Here is an 8,093-nt window from a genome sequence, read left to right on the forward strand (position 1 = left end):
TATATAGTATTAAGCTTAAGGTGTGGGAAAATAGTATATAATTCTCATATATATACAATAAATCTCAAGTCTTCCTCTACTTTCTATATAAAGAGAACATTCACTATATTGCTACGGATCTCCGGGTCCCTAATAAATGCAGATGAGATTCTACTACCCAGAATATCCATCGGATATAGACCAAAGTTTTTAAATATTCTCTCAAAGTTCGGGATGTGGCCGAAAAGTCATTATGTTACATTTTGAACACCAGAGGTATATTTTATAGGACTTTCCAAAGTATGTGTCATCAGAGAAGGTGCTAAAAAGGCTCAGCTTACAAAAAAAAAAAAAATCCATTAATTTTACAACTGTGTAAAATTTCTACTGCTATAATTATTCTTTATACTTAATGCTGCACATTCATAGAAGAACCTATTTGAAAAGCAGCTGTATTATTTTGGAAGAACAAACTATAAGCCATTAATACCCATTAACACATTTTTCCAGACTATTTTTTTAGATTAATGAACTTTACCTTAGAAACACTAACGAACCTGTCGAAATAGATGCCAGATGGGTATGTATCTATGGGGAAGATTACAAAAAAGGCAAAATTATACGTCACCTACCAGAAGAAACAAACACTTGACTAATTTACTAATTTTTCCTAGGACTGACTCTATCTTATTTATCAGTGTTTTGGGGATACCTCATTCCTTGAGTGTCAGTTTATGGAGTTATGTGAAATCTTTTTAAAAAAATAAAAAAAATCATAGAAACAAAGCTCAGATTTGTGGTTGCCAGAGGTGGGGAATGGGGGGTCTTCGGGGAATTGGTTGAAAGTGGTGAAAAGGTACAAAAATCTAGTTATAAGATAAATTAGTTTGGGGCATGTAATGTACAACACAATGACTGTAGTTAACAATATTGTGTTGTATATTTGAAAGTTGCTAAGACAGCAGATCTTGAAGTTCTCATCACAAGAAAAAAAAATTTTTAACCATTTTAGGTGATGGATGTAACCAAACTTATGGTAGTAATCATTTAGCAATATATACCTATATCAAATCATTATGCTGTGCACCTTAAATTTACAGTGTTATATGTCAATTATATTTCAATAAAACTGGAAAAAAGAATTGAAGCGCTATCATGTTTTTTTAACACCCATCTTAATTCATTTTGATGAATTTTCATTTGTTATATATTGTCACTTCTAAAAATATAAAGTAGTTTTATTTATTTTTTTTAAAGATTTTATTTATTCATTTGACAGAGAGAGAAGGAACACAAGCAGGGGGAGAGGGAGAGGGAGAAGCAGGCTTCCCGCTGAGCAGGGAGCCCGATGTGGGGCTCGATCCCATGACCCGGGGATCATGACCTGAACCGAAGGCAGATGCTTAATGACTGAGCCACAACAAAGGTATATAGACTGGTCCTATGAAAAACCCATTAAGAAGAGCATGTACTGTACCTTTTAAAAAGCTATTTCTGTTGTGAGAGTATGTAGCTTAAACAGATTCACTTTGGAAGTCTGTGTTACATTACTAGTAGCAAGGCTGTTATTGCAAAACAATTGAAACAACAGAAATAAAATCTTTTACTCAGTGTTTGCTCTGCAAGCCAAGCACATAGCACATAGGGCAAGGTTATATAGGTGTTCTTTCTGACTTCTGAACACTATTTCAAAAGTTGTTTCTCTTTTTCTGGTATGCTAAGCCTTGAGAATTTGCTGTCCTAGTGCTTTTGACACCAAACTAAACCAACATTACAAGGAAGTGAATTCATCTTTCATCACTTGTTAAGATTAGCTTAAATTGAATCTACTGGGTATTTGCTATAAATACATAATAGGTTATAGTTGAAAACAGAATAATTCATCCCTTTTTACTCATTTTAGACTTCCCAACTATATTTATCTAATAAAGACAGGTTTGTAAGATTTTAAAAGAATGATTAAAAAAACAAAAAATCTGGGCGTTAAAGCTATTTATTAAGGAAACTCCACAAGGAGAGTTGAAATAAAAATTCAACTAAAAAAAAATGATATTTAATCTCACAGATATTTTCAAAATTTTGTAAAATAAAGTAATCAAGTTGATGTCCTTTTTTTAATGTGCTGGGACTAAATTTTCTTTTATTATAATCCTGAGAATAAGAGTCTTAATACTTTCATTAATTTCTAGAAAAAATACATTTAATCAAAAATTTATATATTGCTATGTGATACATATGGCAGCACTAAAAAAAGAAAATTATCAAATAAAGTTGTACATGAAAAATATATATAACAAAAAAAGTCTCAAAATATCTTATTCATCTGAGGTAAAGAAGATGGAAAGATATAAAAAGAAAAGAGTATTTAAATTTTGCATGTCAGAAACAGAAATCATTTTTTAAATGTCTATTTTAATAATATAGTCATTTGCTTGAAAGCCTTATAACTTGTACTTAAATATTCTAATCTCATTTAATTTTCATTATAAAGTCCCTTGAATTATAACACAAACTTGTACCTCTATTTTGTTCAGGCTCCCTTCTTAAACTTCTCACTTGAGAAAACAACAAAAATAATAACAGAACCCAGTGGTATATACTTATGGGAAAAACTTGAGTTTTCTTTCTTTTGAAATGTGTTTTTCACAAGTTTTACAAAGCTTGTGAAGTGGTTGTCATTTAAACTGTGTTTCTTTATCCTTTGGTATTGGTGCCTGGAGAAAGAGCTTCAAAAAAATGATAAAAAATAAAAGATTCTCCCGAAGATTTGATATCTTTAAATACTCCCAATTCTTTTAAGGCTACAAATTATAGTTCCAATATGCAGTCACTGTCTTCTACTCTCATAAATGTCCTCAGTATTGAGATACTGAATGTAAATGCAAAGTTTCAAATTGTGTTCTTAAATTCTTTTTCATAGCTTGTATGGACTGTGCCGTCTTTTTGCTGCGTTATATAGTAGCCACCAACATTTTTAGGATTTGTAATTAAATATTAAAATTATATTTTTTTAATGAAAAGAGACATGTTCCATCATCAGTAGTGCTTACAAAGAACTCATTATATTTAAGTGAGGGAATAATGGTTAATATACTGAAAAATTTTGCTTCTCTTCACCTACAAATTGATAAATTTATCTTAGGTAATAGATCACTTGAGAAATAAACATTTTATTTTTTTTTAAGATTTTTATTTATTTATTTGAGAGAGCGAGAATGAAAGAGAGAGAGAGAGCACATGAGAGGGGGGAGGGTCGGAGGGAGAAGCAGACTCCCCGCCGAGTGCGGAGCCCTATGCGGGATTCGATCCCGGGACTCCAGGATCATGACCTGAGCCCAAGGCAGTCACTTAACCGACTGAGCCACCCAGGCGCCCAAGAAATAAACATTTTAAACATATTACAAACATTTAAACCATGTTTGACCAACTCCAGTACGGTGAGCGCTGTGAATTGTGCAAGACTGTTGAATCACAGATCTGTACTTCTGAAACAAATAACGCAACATATTTTAAGAAAAAAGAAAAAGAAGAAGATAACAGGAGAGGAAGAAAAGGGGAGTATGTCAGAGGGGGAGACGAACCATGAGAGATGATGGACTCTGAAAAACAAACTGAGGGTTCTAGAGGGGAGGGGGGAGGGGGATGGGTTATCCTGGTGATGGGTATTGAGGAGGGCACGTTCTGCATGGAGCACTGGGTGTTACGAACAAACAATGAATCATGGAACACTGCACCAAAAACTAATGATGTAATATATGGTGATTAACATAACAATAAAAAAATTAAAAAAAAACCTGGGTGCAGAAATAATTGAAAATGAAAGCAATGGTATTTAAGTGTGGCAGCATCATTCAGGGATTGGCATTAGCAGTGACAGTCTAGTGGTAAGTGGGAGTCAAAGGTCTCATGCAAGCAGCTGCAAGGACTGCATTCTTTTTTTTTCTTTTTAAGATTTATTTACTTATTTTAGAGAGAGAGAGTGGGAGGGACAGGGAGACAGAGAATCTCAAGCAGATTCCCCGCTGAGTATGGAGCCTGAAGCAGGGCTGGATCTCATGCCCTTGTATCAGGACCTGAGCTGAAACCAAGAGTTGAACGCTTAACCCAGGTGCCCCGCAATGACCGCTTTCTACTCTGGATATGGATCCCTTTCTCTTTGGGGCTTGCTGTTGTTTGTGCTTGTTATTTATTTATTGACTTAGATGGACTAATTTAGTGGTATATACTTATGGGTACATAAGTTTATTTTCCCCAGTGTAAAACCTCTGATACCAATCCTCAAAGAGTTCAGTCTTGAGCATATACACACTAACCATGGAATGACAGTGGTTTTAGCAAAACTTTGTCTCTTTCCTTGATCGTCTGCTATGTTGTCTGCTTCTGTTAGGATCACATCCAACTGTTAGCCTCCTCTAATTGCCAGCTGAGCACTCTATTGTTTTTGATGTAATTGTTGGGCCTGAGTTAAAATTAGGTCCTTTTGCATGCGTATTTTGAGGTCAATTTTTGTTCTGACCACAGGCAGCTCTTTTTAGCTGTCTCTTTTCCTAGTTCTCTTTGGTAGAGTAGCTGGCTTGTGATTAATTTGTTGCTGTCATGAAACTACCAGCTTTATCTTAATGGCTTATCATGAAAATCTCTATTTTTTTTTTCTTTCTTTATAGCATCCTTAGGCTTGAACTTTCCCAAACTATGTCCCAACTAAAGACAGTTCCCTTGAGGAGAGCTTTGGTGTTCTCCGTTCTCATAGCTTGCCTCTCTCCCCGAGCAAAAATCTCTGAGTTTCTGTTCTGAATCTGGGGGTATGGGCCATGGCCCACTTCTCTTGGAATGACTGTTCTGCTTTAAGCAGGGTGTTAAACAGAGGTGGTTAACCCTGGTCTTCTCCTCCTGTTTCTGTCAGGGAGGAGCCTCTACAGTATAAGTGAGCTGAGGGGTGGGGGGACTAAGGCCAAAGTATTCACCCCTGCCACATCTGGGAAAGGCTGCTCACCCTACAAACTGGGGCAAGATGGAAGAAAGGAGTACCTAATTTATCAGTTGCACTTGACTGAAGTTTAGCCTCTGCAATTTCACCCTCCTACAGTTAGCCAGTGGCAGGGAAGGATGGAAAATGCTGGCAGCCTGACCCTCCCACAGCCCTTAACTAGGAGCTGGGGGAAGACATGGGCCCCAAATGTCATGAGGTCTAAGTAGAGGTTTTTTTTTTTTTTTTAAGATTTTATATATTTATTTGACAGAGAGAGACACAGCGAGAGAGGGAACACAAGCAGGGAGAGTGGGGGAGGGAGAAGCAGGCTCCCCGCGGAGCAGGAGCCCAATGTGGGGCTGGATTCCAGGACCCTGGGATCACGACCTGAGCCGAAGGCAGACATTTAACGACTGAGCCACCCAGGTGCCCCAAGAGTTTTGAAAACAGTTTATTTATTTTCTGTATGTTCTTAGGACAGTTTGCAGAAACTTTAAATGGTCACTTATTTTGTAATTTTTATCTGTCATGGTTATTTTGCTGAGATGAGGGCCATAGAGCTCCTCACACAGCTGTTCTGGAGCAGAGCTCCCTCTAAAGCAATTTTTATCACAGGACACTAATTCTTTGTAATTCTGAAAAATACCACGAAGTTTGAAAGAAATGCTCAAAAATACAGCTCAAATTGTAGTATATTTCTTGACATGTTTAGAAGGCATGTTATGAACATATATGATTGTGCTTATCAAGGAAAAATGAAATATAATCCCTTAATTCATCACTGAAGTATTTGACAGGCATTTCTGTTGCTTCAAATTTAGTTCTGAAATGAATGCACCAAAATCTTGATATTTTTAGTATGGGTTCAGAAAATATTGATGTTAATATTTAAAAAAAATCTGTCTGCATTATGATAGTAGTCATATATAAATGGTCTTCTATAACATTCTGGTTATTTTCCATATGTTGCTTTTTGACTTAGTTTATCACAGGTATTTTCTCTAGAACTGTATCACCTTGAAGTAGTTTGACATGCCATCACCAAATATGCCACTTTGATAATATTGATAATTTTGAGCTGAAGGCCCCTGAAAAACAGTAAATGCAGGGAGAAGCTTTCTCTGAACTCCCCCCTGAAGATCCCCCGATTTTCCTGAAAAATAGATTCTCCAAAGAGAACTCAGTTGTCTTAAATCCCCTCCCCAGGAATTTCATCTACCAGAGAAGACCAACTCTTATCTCAGAAGAGACTAGAAACGCACAAGGCACCCAGACAAGCTTTGTCATAAACCATCGTACCTCCCACCTACTCTGGAAGTTCAGGGCAGTTGTTCCTGAGAAAGCTCCTGATCTGAGAGGAACAGAAAACTTTTCAGCCAAGAATTCCTCCCTTCCTCCACCACAGAGGGACCTATCTGCCTAGGATGTCAAGGGAAGTCAGGGTGTGAAGTTAGTTAGTTAGTTAGTTAGTTAGTTAGTTAGTTAGTTAGTGTTTTGTTTCCTGTTCAAAGCCACCTACCCCTGTGGTGTCAGGGAGGGGCCTGCAGAGGAGTCAGAAGCTAGAGGCCCCGACCCTGTCCTCCCACCCTGCACAGTCCAGAGCTCAGGCGAGGCACTTATCCCTCTATTTTGTGAATTTGCTTTTTATTTAATGTCATGGGTGTGTGTGGCAGGCGAGGTAAGTGGCTATCTGGCCTCTGCCTCCTTTTCCCTTTCGCCCAAAAGTGAGCCCCAAGCTGGCCTGTGCTGGCCTGGCACACAGAGCCACATCCACTGCTTCCTCCCTGCATGGCACTGGGCTCTCCAGTGTCACACGACCACCCGCTCCCCACCCTGATTTGTTCTGTTTAAAAAAAACGTGTGTGGCGGGGGGAGGGGGGGCAGCACTCCAACAGCCTGGGATTTGTCGGCTTCAGCAGAGCTCCCATGGAACGGAGCCAAGGCCTCCCCTTCTTCCAGACTCTGACCAGCCTCTGAGCAGCCTCCAAACTCCTTTCCAGTCACAACCTCGGACCCTCTTTTCTGGGGTCCTTTGCCTCCGGGACGGAACTAAACCCTATGGTTTGTGTTTAACTCCTTGCTACCTTCCAATCATGAGCTCCCAGATTGGTCAGAACTACCCAAGGCGGAGGCTGCGCTCCGCTAGCTGGCCAACCTACGTTTGCGGGCCTTCCGCACTTAACTCTCTCCAGTCTTCTGTGTCTCCTGGAGGATGTGGCTCTGTAGGCCGTGGGCCGCTTCTGTGAGTTGACGAGGAGATGCAAAGTCGCCCAGAGTCTCTTGAAGATGCAAAACCAGCATGGGGCGGGTGCGCCCTCTCTGGGAAAGCACAGAAGCGGGTACAAGAGGAGTGCGGTAAAACCCTGGATGCCAAGGAAGCCGCCAGGGTTCTGGTGAAGAACCTGAACCAAGCCCTTTGGGATCTGCACGCCCTGAGTTATGCCGTGGAGACCGCCATCTCTGTGACTCCCTGGAGAGCCACTTCCTAGAGCAGGAGGTGAAACTAATCAGGAATGTGATGACCACCGGACCAACCCTCGCAAACTGGCCCGCCCCCAGGCTGGGCTGGAGGAGTATCTCCGGGAAGGTTCACACTTTAAGCATGAGTAGGAGCCAGAACCCAACAGCCTTTGAGGGGTCCCCCGGCTCCCCCTGGTGTCAGAGCTTCTGCCCGAGCCTCGCACTGAAGCCCTTGCGCAAGCCATCAGCCAAATGGAAACAATAAAGCTTTATGCAGGAAAAAAAAAAAAAAAGTCCTAGGAAATTTTTTTATTTACTTGAGGGTGAGAGAGAGAGAGCACAAGCAGGGGGAGTGGCAGAGGGAGAAGCAGGCTTTCTGGTGAGCAGGGAGTCCGATGGGGAGCTCAATCCCAGGACCCTGGGATCATGACCTGAGCTGAAGGCAGAAGCTTAACGGAAGAGCCACCCCGGTGTCTCAAAGAGAGAATCTTAAGCTGACTCCGTACAGCGTGGAGCCGATGCCCCCTTCACCTCATCACTTTGTGATCATGATCTGAGCTGAAATCAAGAGTTGGTGACTTAACCGACTTCGTCACCCAAGCCCCCTAAAATATGTGATTTTGAGGTAAGGATTATTTTGCACTGAAGGCAATTAGGAAGATATAAGAAAAGTTCCCTGCCCTCC

General features: G+C 40.2%; 1 pseudogene; it reads left to right on the plus strand.

The window, feature by feature from the left end:
• The first annotated feature begins 7,041 nt into the window (after nt 1–7,041).
• Nucleotides 7,042–7,558, plus strand: LOC141373454 (ferritin light chain pseudogene; annotated as a pseudogene).
• Nucleotides 7,559–8,093: the final 535 nt, after the last annotated feature.

The sequence above is a fragment of the Callorhinus ursinus genome, unplaced genomic scaffold (genome assembly GCF_003265705.2).
Source record: "Callorhinus ursinus isolate GAN/ISIS: 27379988/994484 unplaced genomic scaffold, GSC_fseal_2.0 scaffold9, whole genome shotgun sequence".
NCBI lineage: Eukaryota > Metazoa > Chordata > Mammalia > Carnivora > Otariidae > Callorhinus > Callorhinus ursinus.